This window comes from Rhinopithecus roxellana, chromosome 4 (genome assembly GCF_007565055.1).
Source record: "Rhinopithecus roxellana isolate Shanxi Qingling chromosome 4, ASM756505v1, whole genome shotgun sequence".
Taxonomy (NCBI): domain Eukaryota; kingdom Metazoa; phylum Chordata; class Mammalia; order Primates; family Cercopithecidae; genus Rhinopithecus; species Rhinopithecus roxellana.
The window spans coordinates 159087419-159100530 of NC_044552.1; the positions used below are offsets into that span (position 1 = coordinate 159087419).

Consider the following 13112-nt stretch of genomic DNA (forward strand, 5'->3'; position numbering starts at 1 on the left):
TCGTGTTGGCCAGGATGGTCTTGATCTCCTGACCTTGTGATCTGCCCTCCTCAGCTTCCCAAAGTGCTGGGAATACAGGCGTGAGCCACTGCACCCGGCCTCCTTACTTTCTTTTTAACAAGTTGGGCTAATTGTTCAATTTTTAAATGCTGGGGTTTTTTTCCATTTTTAAAATTCAGGTCTAATTACATTCAGGAGAACTCACCCTTTCTAGTGTACAGTTCTGTGAGTTTTCACCAAAGCATACAACTGCATAAATACCACCAGAACTAAGAGACAGAACAATTATACCTCCCCTCCCCACAAGGGTTTCCCTGTAGGCCCTAATTGTCCTTTTAATTGAACCAAGGTACCCTGTGCAACAGGAAGCTCCTTATCTCTGGAAGAATTTGAATTCCCTTGTCAGGGATCAGTAGAATACCTTTTTTTTTTCTTTTTTCTCTTTTTTTTTTTTTTGCTAGCAAGGGATTGGACCAGACAACCCTTGAAGCCACGTCCCTCTCTTTGATTCCATGAAATGAGAGCACAGTCACTTACAGACATCTGACCTTAAACACTGGCCCATCTGCAATGCCACAGCTGAGTCTCCCAATCACAGGTAAAGGCCCCACCCAAAAGCCAAATTCTTTCAGTCAAAGCTCAAACATTTCAGCGCAGCAATCCGATCCCTGTGAAGGCTACGTAATAAGCATAGACAAAAACGTAAAATCAAAAGAAAGGTTTGGAAATGAAAGCTTAAACATGGCAATTGAGGTGCAACCAATGGTGTCATCTATCCCCACCCTTCTTTCCTCATAAATGTGATTTAAATTGACATTAACTCCAAAAATGAACAGGGCTCAAACAAGGTGACCTCTCTGGTTGCGAAGGTGGCAGGAAGGGAATTAGTTAGCCAAACTTGTCTAAGAATGGGTCTCCAGGGTTGGAAAAGGTAGTAAATGTTGCAGGGATTCCCACAGGTTCTTATGAAGTAAATTTTAGAGGAGGGGTTATGGTGAGTAGCTGGGATGCTCTAGCAACATCAAAGGGATGTAACCAACCCATCCCTAGCAGCCTTCCTGCTGGAAGATAAATATGCCTCTTGGTAGCTTGACTTCAATGGGAAATGTCCAGTCTCCAAACAAGGCTGCTCCATTCCTAAGAATGACTGGCTTTACTGAGCACTTACTATGCTCCAGCACTACCTACCTCATTTTATTCTCACAACAGCTCTATGAGGTAGGTAACATGACAAGCCTCATTTTACAGAAGAAGAAACAGGCTCAGAGAGGTTATCTAACAACCAGTAGGTATAGAACTTACATTTTAACCCAGGTCTCCTGATCACAAAGACTGTCCTCTTACCTTGCTAGCAAGGTCTGGGTGGTCGCTGAATTGAATGTTCTTGGTCTCCCAAGACCACTGTTATGCTGGCTGTGGGTTGGCTCCCAGGCAAGCTGGACTTGTAGCTTCCTTTAACTTCCCATTTCCTAAGCTGCCTGCTTCTCTTTCTTTTAATATATGGGTCACATGGATCTCTCTGCTTTGGAGACTTTTATTCTTTGGGTCTGCAGGTTTATTACTCTTATATTATATGGCTGGCTTAGCACATAAACTGTCAAGGGTATTCTTGAACCGGCATCCAGAAACTTTTCTAAATCTAGACTTACTATATTTTAGAAAACCCCATATTGCTTAATACTATCAGCAATAACAAGAAAAAGTATCACACTGTCAGAAAACATCAATTCAATGTCACATTTAATTACAGAACTCCATTCTGCCTGAGTTTAGTGCAGAAGTAAAAGATGCACAGAACAAGGCAACAGCTTCCCTTCATAAGCACCATTTTACAGCAAGAGGCATTAGAAGTAAATGCAGCAACACTTACCAAAATTTCCGCCAATGATCACAAACTTTATATACACCACATGTCTTCTACAACAGCAGCAGGACTGGTCCTGAAAAACAATACCACAACAAAAGAAAAACCACATCATTAAACACAAATAATTGAATACATATTATGTTTCTCTTCTGTAAGCTGCAGCCTCTTCCTCTGCTTTGGGCACCCATCAATGTACTAAATCCCATCTACCAGTTTTCTCTGTTTTTCCCAGTAAGATGAAACCAATCTACAAATTATCTCAGTATTCACTAATAAAAATTTAAATACTAGGCAATGAAATATACCAGAAACTATGCTTATAAATATCTGAATGTTTAGCCCTTTGAAATATTTGAAGACAAGAGAACGATGGAAAAATATCTACAGTTGAACTATAACATATTCCCCCAAACCAATTTCTCTTTTCCAGTAATATCCTCCCTTCTTGCCAGCTAGCTGTGAGACCCTGGACAGTTTTCCTAACCTTTCTTTTCTAGGCTTTATTATGTGTAAAACAGGGATTACTGTACTGACCTCATAGGGTTGCTATGAGGATTGAATGATATCAATTAAAGAACATACATACATGACATAGAAGGGCTTATAACAGCCTCTAGCACACAGTAAACACCCAGTAAGCCTGAGCTGTTATCATCATTCTCCCAGCCCCTCAGGCCTATAAACTAACACAGCCTTCTTCACCTCCACTGCACACCCTGGCTCAGTCCAGCCCCACAAGAGTTCCACAGTGGTGCTGGGAACACATTGCTTCTCCCTATTCTCAACGTTACACTCCATCTGGTCAGCATCATGCCTGGCATACACTGGTCTCTTGGCCTCCAGTTTCTTCCCTTCCCATCCAACTCTCATGGCTGTACAAGGCATCCTTTCTAAACACAACCTATGCAGCCTGTCCTTCCTCAATGGATGGACCTTCCACTACCTCCTATGACCTGCAAATTTACCTGTTGAGTCATGTTAGCCAGGCACTCAAGCTCACCCCAGCTTTTCCACATTATCCTATCAAATGCTGTAGTGCCCAGAGGCCTGTCCTGCCTCTAAGCCTCTAGGTAGGCCATCCATTCTCTGGTAGGAGGCTGGCCATTGTCAAAGGCAGGGGCTCTTTACCTTTTGTGCTATGGCAGTCTAAAGACATCTTTCTCAGAATGATGTTTACAAATGCTTGAAACTAATATATGAGATGCACAGGAGTCAAAAACAGTATACTGTTATACGGTTAGCAAAATATTTGACAAAATTGTTATGAGCATCTTTCAATACTTAAATAATTTTCAAGAAGTCTAATACTCTGTAATTTTGAAGTACTATTAGGCATAAATGATACCTCAGAATATCTATAACTGTAATATAGTATGAAAATATTCATAATTTCTTTTTTTTTTTTAAAAAGCATGGAATTTATTATTAGGCACTAGGTCTGCCTTGACCAATATTGTAGCCACTAGCCACATCTGGCTATTTTAATTTAAATTAATTAACATTAAATAAGTGTAACAACTTAGCTCCTCTGTGGAATATTCATAATTTCTATGAAGGCCAAATAGCTAATGCTACTTTCATAATATTAGGAAATGTACAATTTCAGATAAGGGTTAGAGACAATGATGAGATCATGTTTTTCCCCGTCCAACTTCATTGGTCCCCTGAATTACATGCATGGACCCAGCTTTCAGGCCTAGCTTCATTCCCATTGCCTTTTCTACTTTGATTTTCCCAACTCAGTATTATCTTATGCTGCTTTATTTTTCTCTTTTTAAAAATACTTTATTTCATATAAGTACTTTAAATAAATGTACTACTTTTAAAGTCAGCCTTTTAATTTGTCAGGGAAGGTCCCAGCTTTTTCCCTATTTTAAAATTCCTTCCACGGCTAATAATGCCTTGCCTTATCGCAGCACAGCAAGGAGGCGCTCATCAGGACTGTCGAGTCCATCCACAGGTAATGGCGCAATCTGCTTGTCCCACATGAGCTCAGGTAATCATTAATATTATCTCATTGCTGCTTGGCAGCCTATGAGGTCCTAAACATGTAGATGGGACACCTAAGCATTTTATATTTAGACTATACATTACTGAAGGTAGGCAACACAATGTTGTCTTGTTTAATACTTCTCTTTTTGAGAGTGAGCGATTAGTCCATGCTGTTGACTGACAGATCACCTGGGAACAGACTAGCTGTTCAATCATCCTGTCAATATACAGGGTGCCTGTGTGACACAAGCATAATGCCTGTCTTCCTGGGGCTTCAAGTCTAGCAGCTTTCCCCAGCTAGCCCAGAGTAGCACATAATCTCTCAACCTTTCAGGTCCTTTGAATAGACAAGACACAACTGGTGATTTCCTAAGTATGGGCACTCTGGTGACTCATGCTGGTGAGGCCAGGTACAGTTGCTCTGGTCTCTACAGGAGACCACACCAAGCTCCAGCTTCCCATCAGTCTCATAGATGTGAACCGGTGGTTCTGAGGCAGGTGGGACAAACAGACTGAGCAGTGAAATTCCATGTCCCCTCCTGGGTGATGTTGTCTTGCACATGAGGTCCAGGACAGCAACTACCACAGTGACTATCTCGGGAAGGTCTACTCAGCACCTGTCCACATACTTCATGCTAAGACCACTGAGCCTGTGATTGTCCAGCCTCAGGGTGGACACTGGTCCTTCCATCTTATCAGCCTTTTTCCTAAACAGCTGCAGCACAGGAATCCTGTGTATCTTTTGTCAAGCACAACAAAATAACAGAACAGTTCTTCCTTTTCAAACGAATAGAGCATAATGACTTTCTCCACTGAAAACCACTTATAAGCGCATTGTGGCCATTTGCTTTGGCAGAAATTCACCACTGGCAGCATTTTTCATACCCAATATCATGACAAGTGACTCTTAGGACAAGTGGGGGTGTACTCTCCCTCCCCAATAACCATGACTGATGAGATTTCCACTCACAGAACAAAGGCTGGATTTGGCACACTCTTTTTATACTTAAGGCTGTTTCAATCCATTTCATTTGAATTTGTTCTTTTTGAGACACACCAGATATATGGTATTCATTACGAATAAAAATAGCTGAATGATAACAAAACAGGTGGCATGACTGTTTTATCTTTTGTTTTAAGAACTGCAATGCCTGCATCACCATAAATGAATAAAATTTTTGTGAGTGCTCCCACATAACAATTCTGCTTTTAATACGTATCACAGACTATTGTATGACTCCCGGTATAAAGTTAAAATGCTAATTACACACTGAAAACAAGCATCTCTAATATAGCTCTCATCTGCATGTGGTCATTCCCTCTTTCTTCTTCCCAACAAACCCCCCATATTTCTGCACCCACAGTGCCCATGGGCACATGGCAGCACCCCCAGCTGCGAGTGGGGGTGAGACAGTCCAAGATTTAGAAGTGTGCTGACCTGCAACATTCGCATCACCCGCGAGCTTGTAAGAGCTGTCAGCTGAGGCCTCACCCAAGCCAGCTGAATCAGCATTGATTTTGAAAGTTTCCCCAGGTGATCTGTGTGCACACTGAAGTTTGAGAAGCATTGATCCAAGAGATATCCATTCCTACTGCCAGTGATGGGTTTAAGAATAAGCATGTGGCCCGGTTTAAGCCAATGAGATGTGAAGAATGTTTTTCTGGGAGCTTCTACTCACTCCTTGGGGAGAAGCTCCCTCCTCTGAATGTAGTGTGGAATGTGACACCTAGAACTTCTACAGCTATTTTGTTTCAGTATAAGGATAAAGCTGGTCCAGAGACAGAACAAACACAGCGAAGCAGAGTGTAGGTTACTGCATTAGGTTGGTGTTGAAGTCTGTGTCACCTCTGGATTTCCAATAAATGTCTTATTGTTTAGGACTCCTTGACTTGGGTTTTCAATTACCTGCAGCTGGAAAACACCCTGACTAATCAATCTCCACCAAAGCATTACAAAAAGAATAGAATGCCAAGGCCCTGGGCTCAGTCGCACGTGGGACAAGGCAGTATGTCCAGAGATCAAAGCCACAGTTCAGAAACTCGTTTTGCTCAGGGAACTGACCCCATAGTATTTCCAGTCCTGATAACCATGGTACATTGTTCACATTTCCAAAAGCTTTCTAAATCAGCCAGTCTAAATGATCAACTGGAGGAAATGCTGAACACTTTCCAAATTATTTTAACCAGGATGGTCAACAGTTGCCTTCCCCAGAAGCCATACTGATATGTCATTTCCTGCAAAGACAATGGGAGACTAATTGCTCAGCTTCAACTTTAACAGGGAAGACAACCTGTGACATGTAATTACTGAAGGATAAAAAAGGAAAAGCTTGAGGCTCTCCGAATCTGTTTCTGGATCTGCTCCAATTACTTGGGGAAAATGAAAAAATAAAAAATAAAAGAGCCAGCTGGTCTGGGAAAATATCTGAGGGACTGGCAGTTCACTTAGGCAGTCACCCATACAACTCTATACATATCATTGGTACTTATTAAAGACCTTTCTGAGGAAACCAAATAGACCAGCTATTATACAAAAGCATATGTGGCTTTGGTCTAATTCTGCTTCACACATAGAAGTGATAAAGTCAAGGAGGAATGCATGTCTAAATGGACATTATCTCTTTGATGTGTCCTAACTTCTTAGCCACAAGAGCGTATTTCTGGGGTTAGGTTTGTTGTATGGACTTGATGAAGAAACGTGCTTTCCATCAAGGAGTGGAACATTGATTGGTTCTCCACAGCATGTTCCCAGGTTCTATCTCCTCAGAACTCCTTCTCTCTCAATACTGTTTTGCTATCTCTTTCCTGGTACATACACTTCCACTGTCCCAACTGTCATCCCATGGGATAAGTTTCACACTACATTTCTAGATCTATCTCCCATGTTCCCAGTTCCTCTGCCACCCCCTACAGAGATAGTGCCTCAAGGGTACGGATTTTGTTTTGGTTACTGTTATTTTCCCAATGCTTGGCACAGTGGCTGGCACTGAGTATGAAATGTTTGTTGAATGAATAAATGAAAGGCTTCACTCAGACTCACAGAAGCTCTTGCCATCACCACCTCTCTCTGACTCTGGCCTCTCTTTCCCCATCCTCCCAACACACACAAACTCTTGTTACAGCACTTTTCATGTCACTCCCAGACTATCTCAGCTGGGAAGGATTTAGCAGCCCAGGCCTATACTTTACAGGGAGAAAATGGGTCCAACGAGGCCAAGAGACTTGCCCAAGTTCTTATCAGTGGGTGGCAAAGATAGGATTTTAACTCAAGACCCAGCACCCCTGCTACCAGGCAACTGATTAGTTCAAAAATCTTCAATGGTCTTTCAGTACACCCTTGTGCAGGGTCTGGTATGTAGTAGGCATTTAATATTTGTTGAGTGACTGACTGAATAAATTAATGGGTCTCATGCATATGCCAATGGGTTTTTCTTAAAGTGGAACCCTCCTCAAAAGACAGACAATATCCTTGTATACAGAATGAAGATGAGAGGAGCTGCTCTCTCCTCTAGAATTGGGGGAGCAGCTGGCATCCCAGACCTCTTCCCCTGCAGTGCCTGAGCCAGCTCCCAGGAAACTCACGGCTTGGTGACACTGCTAGAAAGACCAATGACTTCCACAAACTTTTCAGCTTTGCACTCAAAGCCATCCACCATCATTCCAAACCCACCTCACTGGCAGTATCTTTCATTTCTTCCTCCTCCCTCATGCCTTGCCTTCTCAGAGCACTTGCTGTTCTCAACACTTGTTCCTCCTCTGAGCCTTCACCTGTCCTATTTCCTTTCTTATTGTGCCCTCACCTCCACCTGCAAGAACACAGAACCAACCTGTCCCTCAAGCCAACTCTAGTATAAATCCCTCCCTGAAGTTCTTGCCCAGTTTCCTCCATTAGAATTAGTCTTACTCTCTATTGTACAACTACTGTACAACTTTTCACACTATCTGCTGCAAGGAAAATGGCCAGGTCCTTGAGGACAAGAACCCAGGCTAAATGTATCTTCAAACAACTGGCACCTTGTCTGACCCAATGCCTTGCACAGGGGAGACAGTTCTAGTCATTCTGTTGCATTCAAAGGGCTTCACCCTTTTTCATTCACCTCTGTGACCAAATTACATACATTTTGTAACTGAGATTCCAACTTTTCCTCTAGCGTGTGTAGACTGATGATACAGCTAACACACACTTGCAGGGCCCACTTGCTAAGGAACCACTGTGTGAGTCTTTGTTGAGTCTCATTTTCAAAAGCAAAGAATGGAGGTGAGGGGGCATAGGGAGTATGAATTCCCCTCACCTCCAAAGCTCTCTGTGCCCATGGCTGTCCTGTGCAACATGAGGTACAAGCTGTGAAGCTTGCGCACAAAAATAACCATCAATTTAAAATACAGTAGAGTCCTGCAACCTGCCATGCTACAATATTCTCTGCAAGCCCAAACTTGATTGTCTGAAAAATTAAAGAGTTCCAAATGGTGAAAGAAACCATTAAACAAGGAAGCACACAAACAAAGCCCAATCGCCAGGGAGGAGGATGGGAACTAGAAAATACAGGGTTTCCTAGGAAACTGAGCTTACTTTTGACTGACTGTGGCCTTCCCTTTCACTGGATAAACTGGGTGGAAGGGAGGTGGGAGGGGTGCTCTGAGAAGGCAACGCTGACCCATCTGCTTCCCCTGCCTGCAGGGGCCAGAGTCCTTCTGGCTACACTCCAACAAGAGGGCAGACTCAAGCAAGGTTGTGATTGTTGTTTTATTATTTGCTGGAGTGGGAGTAAACAGCAGAGAGAGAAGAGGAGAAGGATGAGGAGAGACGAATAGAAGAAGAGATGAGCATGGAATGTGCTCAGCCAGCAGAAAGGAATTACTGACCAGAGAATGAGGGGGCAGGAAGGTCGTTGGCTGGCTGCTCCCTTCGCATCAGCTATTGCCAGGTCAAGAGGGAATCAGAGGCTCACTGTTGAGCAAGGCACCAATACAAGCTCATGCTCAGCTGCCCTAGAGGCCAGATGCAGGAGTCCCAGCATCCATGGCTCTGAAGCTGGACTAGAGAGACAAAGATTTGGGGCTCACTGGCACACATGGGTGTGCAGAATCATGTAAATGGATGACTGGATGGGTGGGGGTAGGGCTTTAGCTCCCCATCTCCAATCCCCATCAACCCCCAGGTAATAGGAGTAGTAGCAGCAGTAGTACTGATATCATTTCATATTATTATCACTATATTTCAACCTTAAGGCCATGGGTACCCAGTTTATTTGGGGGAAGAAATAAAAGAAGCAAATGCCAATGGAATAATCAGCTGACTATTGGGAGGAAAAAACAACAATTCTGCTTCTATGAGACTCATGCGAATGAAGTATACAGTTATAATAATCATATCTTTCTTTTCTTACTGGTAATGAGTTCCTGTCAGGTGATCATATCACATGTATCAGGAAAAAAAGAAAATAAAACGAAAACTGTTTTGTAGTATACTTGAATTATTTCTGACTTGCCCTTTTAAATTAAGTTGTTCCTAAGATCTGCAATCCACAGTCTGAACAGACACACTGCTTTGCTATGATGCAAACGCAGCGGCTGGACATGTCTAGCTCTTTTCCAACCAGATTACTGCTGCCAAGTCCCTCCAAGTAGACATTCTGGAGTGGCTCTGGGGAAGGCCCATGAAATGCACACAGTATCACAATGTCACCAAGATCAAGGTTAATAATGATGTGTGCAGAGCCCCTTGAGTTTAGGTTGGCTACAATATCAGAATCCCAGAACCTTGGGGCTGAACGGAATGTTAAAGAATATCTAGTCTGATAGTTTTTAAGCTATTCTTTAGTACTAGAACTGTGTGTGCATGTGTGTGTGTGTGTGTATATATATATATATATATATATGTGTGTGTGTGTGTGTGTGTGTGTGTCCATGCCAAATGTGTAACAATTACGCCAAAAGATATCCAGCTGGCACACCACTTACCTGGAGAATCCATTATAATGGGAAATATTTTATTATAAAAAAAATTCTTTTCTTGTTATTGGTAGTTCTAACCTTAGAAACACACACACGTGCACATTTTGAAGGGCTTAATTCCAAAATATTAGATAAAAGTGCAACAGAACAGCTCTGGTTCAAGAGGGAAAGGACTCAAACTGCTACCACCATGGCCATCCTCCTGGCCTACCTGGTACTTCCGGGTAACTCTAAGGTCCTAAGAACACTGCAAATCTCAGATCATGTCTCCCACCCCTATCCAGTATCTGAGTCTTGTCTCAGCATCTCTTCCAGCCTATGTGCACGTTCTCAATGTTGCAACACTGGAGACCAAGGGCATCTACCAGGGGTTCCCTGCCAAGGACCTGTTTTATCCACCTGAGCCTCCCACATTTTGAATCATCTCACTAACACTGCATTTTAAAGTAATAATTGATTTATTTTCCCAGTTCTGATTTGGAGTCAGGGAGATCTTGATTTGAATCTCAGTTCTGCTAAGCTTGGTAAACTTGGAAAAATTCCTCAATAATGTGAAGTAGCAAACCTAGTAGAAGCCTTCCTTCTCTCTCTTGGCTTTTTATTTCATCAACACAAATCTCCATCAAAAGAATACCTAATACCTAGGAATAAGTCCAAAAAAGATATGTAAGCCTTTATGCTGAAAACCACAAAATGTTATTGAGGGAAATTACAGAAGACCTAAATAGAGGGTTGGGCCATGTACATGGGCTGGAAGTCCAGTATTTTTATATGTCGATTCTCCTTGCGATTGCATCTTAACTTCACCGTCATTTTTTTTTTAAACTAGGTTTTTTTTTTTTTTTTCTGATGGAAACTGACAAGCAGATTCTGATTCTAAAGTTTATAAGGAAATGCAAAGGGCCGAAAGCCTAGTTAATCCTGAACAAGAAGAACAGGGCTGGAAGACTTACTCTACCAGATATCAAGATTCATTACAGACTAATAGCGTATAGCATTTGTGCAAGGCCAGACAAACAGACCAAGAGGACAAAATAGAATGTCCAAAAATAGAGTTACACAGTCACCTAACTTACACAAAGGTGACAATGAAGTAATAAATGTATAAAAGTATGTATAAATGTATAAAAATAGAGTATAAATGTATAAAAATAAAAGTAATAAATGCTGGGTTCACTGGGTAGTATAGATTGAACTGTGTCCCCCAAAAAGATATGAAGTTCTAACCCCCAAGTACCTCAGCATCTGATTTGGAAATAGGGTTGCTGCAGATGTGATTCGTTAAGATGAGTTACAGTGAATTAGTATGGACTCTGAATCCAATGACTGTCCTTAAAGGAAGAAAAAAATCTAGACAGAGACATGTGGGGAAGACGGCCACGTGGCCACAGAGACAGAGGTCAGAGCAATGCAGCTGCCAACAAAGGAATGCCAAGGATTCCTGGCCACCACCAGAAGCTGGGAATAGGCAAGGAAGGACTCTTCCCTAGAGCCTTCATCAGAGAGACCACGACCCTGCTCACACCTTGATTTTGGCCTCCTAGCCTCCAGAATCATGAGAGAATAAATTTCTGCTGTTTTAAGCCACCCATTTTGTGGCACAATGTTATCATAGCCTAGGAAATGAATACACTGGGTATTCGTATGAAAGACATGAATCTTAACTTCCACCATACACCATGCAAAAATTAATTCTGGGTGGAGAATAGAATTAAATGTGAAAGGCAAAATGATAAAGCTCTTAGAAGAAAACATAGAGAACACCTTCATCCATTGTAATAGGTAAAGATGTTTCTTAAAAGAGAACCATCTTTTAAGAACCATCTTAACAAAAAAGTGTTAACCACAAAGGAAAACTATGATAATTTGGACTATACTAAAAATAAAAATGTCTTCATCAAATGACATCAACAGAATCAAAGGGAAGCCACAGAGTGGAGAACATAATTGCAATACATATATACAACAAATAACTCTAAAATCAGTAAGGAAAAGGCAGAGAATCCAATAAAGAAACAGACAAATACTTGAGAAGACAAAACAGAAAATCCCAATGGCCAATAAACATATAAAAAGATGCTCCAGTTCAGTCATCAAATAAAGGCAAATTAAAACCACAACACATTACCAACACACCTACAGGACTGGCTAAAATGATAAAGACTAAAACCATGAAGTACTGGTAAGGATATAGAGCAACTGAAACTCATACATTGCTAGTGGGAGTGTCCACTGATAACTGGCAGTTTCATTTGAACACACACATCCTGTGATCCCAGATCCTGCCATCTAGAGCCTATCCTACAGAAATGCTACATACACTTACCCACTGACATGCACAAGAATGATCCTACCAGTGTTATTTGTAATAGCCCCAAACTCGAAATAACTCAAAAGGCCACTTGCAATAGAAGGGCTAAATACATTTTGATATTGTTAAACAGTATTACACAGCAACGAAAATGAACAAAATACTACTCATAACAACATGGATGAATCTCCTAAATATAATGTTACTCTATTATGACACAAGATAATACAAACTGGGGGACATCCAGGCTGTCCCACAGTCTTATGGCAGCTTGACCTCTGCCTTCTGCTAGGTCCTCTCCTGCTTCTGGTCAATTTTATTTATATAAAGTTCATAATAGATAAAACCAACCTTTCTTGTTAGAAGTCATGCTATTAGTTACCCTTGATGGAAACTGGGGTGTATAGGGACTGGATGGGGACCTGAGGGGACTCCGAGTGTTTAAGTGACATTCTTTTTCCACTTGGCTGCTGGTTACAAAGAAGAATTCACTTTGTGAAAATTCATTATCAGTGCACTTAACAATTTGTGCACTTTTCTGCATGAATGCTATATTTCAATTAAAAAAAATCATCTCAGGGATAACACAAGGAAACCAGCAACAAAACAGAGCTCTTATAAGTACTGAAAGTAAAAAAGCACAGCAATTTAATTTAAGCAAGATAATTCGAAAATGTGCTGCGCTAAAAGCTTAAAAGTGCCATTTCATTAAATTGTGTTTTTAAATTCATTTTAAGATGACTGTCAGGCCAAAGCTATTTTATTATTATATGTTACGATGGCATGAAGCAAATAGTCTCAAAATAAAATAATACAAATCATTTGCATTTTATCTTACTGATTTTTTAAAGTGAAGTTTTGGATATTCAAGCCCTTTTTTTTTTCTTTTTTTATGTTAGTTAAAAACCATTTCCTGGGGCCTTGGTTTACAGTCTGCGCATTCCCAGATGGGAAAGCCCTTGGGATAAAGGGGGTTTCCTTCTGTGG

At 41.3% G+C, this 13112-nt stretch overlaps 1 protein-coding gene across 4 annotated transcripts in view; it reads right to left on the minus strand.

The window, feature by feature from the left end:
* Positions 1–13112, minus strand: part of FYN (FYN proto-oncogene, Src family tyrosine kinase) — a 209809-nt gene that overhangs the window by 116912 nt on the left and 79785 nt on the right. For all 4 annotated transcript variants that reach the window (XM_030928132.1, XM_030928135.1, XM_030928134.1 and 1 more), the window contains one exon: positions 1871–1940. The gene's annotated coding sequence lies outside the window, so the exon portion shown is untranslated. The remainder of the gene's footprint in view (positions 1–1870; positions 1941–13112) is intronic.